We start from the raw sequence: 1562 nt of genomic DNA, 5'->3' as shown, positions 1-1562 counted from the left end.
CTAGATATAAGACTTTATGTAAATAGTTGTAAATAATTGTATATATAGAAAGGATAAGATTGTAAAAAATATATAGATGTAAACGGAAAGATTGTAAGGAATCGAAGTCATGTAAACCCTTATGGGACACATTATGAATAAAGAAGCAAATTTTTTTTTATTAATGTTCATAATATTGGTTAAAAATTCACCTTAGAACCTTTCAATTTCGTTTCAGCAATTTACCAAATTCGAAATAATTTTTAAATTCGCATAAAAATGAATTATTTGTTGAGCAAAGAAATCACTTAAAATTTTCTCAGAAATGTTATAATTCTCAAAAATATTTGAATGGCTTCGTACAAACATCTACATTACGCTAAAAAATTTGTTAGTTATTCTTGAAATTTCTGAACACTTCTGAACTCTTTAAATATCTTAAAAAATAATTCGAATTTTTCCTTAAAATTAAAAAAAAATGCTGTAAAATCATAAAAACTGCATTAATATTTTGCAGTTTTTTTAAAGATTGTATGAAATCATTTAAAGTGTTTTTGAACTCTTTTAAAATAATCTCTTAAAATGTATTTTTTAACATAAAAATGATTTGAAATTTTTACGGAATTCATATGAAATTTTGTTATCCTAAATTAAAAAAAAAAATTTCATTAAAAATAGGCATTCAAAAATAAATGAATTTACACCTGGATACATATGAAGTGAAAGAGAAAATTTTTCTATAAAAAATATGGTACTTTTCTTACTTTTGTACTTTAATTTTTTTTCGCATGTCCTTTTTTCAAATCTTTAATTTTTTTATTTTCAATCCTATTTTTTACGATTAATAAAAATGTACTCGCCCTATCCAGAAATTATTCATGAAAATTTTGGATCACTTTTGCTTTCAAAATTTCCTTCTTTCTTCAAAATTTAAATATTTCGCAACATTAAAAAAAATTATTTTATTAACTTCAAATTCAGCTATTCTATTATTTGTAAAAAATTCATGTGTTTTGTTAGAAACCCATCTTTTTTGATCTGAGCTTTTACTATTTCGTTAAAAATTTATTTTATTTTTAAAAAAAATTTATATTGAACTGAAAATTAGGCTATTGTAGTTTCTAAGGTAAAATTTTTTTAAATTTAAAATTCATCCGTATCCCTTAATGTTTGCCTTTTTTTGATTGAAAATTAATTTTTGTCACTAGAAATTCAAATATTCCATTTTTCGTCGAAATCTATTAATTTTCTTCAGTTCAAAATTCACTTACTTTGTTAAAAAGGTATCTTTTTTAGTTGGAAAATAAATTATCATAGTAGAAAATGCACATTTCGGGATTTCAAATTCAATATTTTTTCAAAAATTCATCTCTAGGACTTTAAAAGTAAACATTTTGGATTCTATATTTTTGTTCTTTATGAACTGAGAAATCCTTCCCAGTAGAGAATGCAACACTCCTCTTCCAATATTCGTCTTTTTGGTTCAATTTAACAGTTTTTTGTTGAAAACGGACAAACTTTTTTCTGTAAATATCAATTAAATCACTTTTTTTCTGTAATTTTTTTTCATTAAAGATTCATCA

Source organism: Belonocnema kinseyi, chromosome 1 (genome assembly GCF_010883055.1).
Source record: "Belonocnema kinseyi isolate 2016_QV_RU_SX_M_011 chromosome 1, B_treatae_v1, whole genome shotgun sequence".
Taxonomy (NCBI): domain Eukaryota; kingdom Metazoa; phylum Arthropoda; class Insecta; order Hymenoptera; family Cynipidae; genus Belonocnema; species Belonocnema kinseyi.
This window is presented reverse-complemented; position numbering follows the sequence as displayed.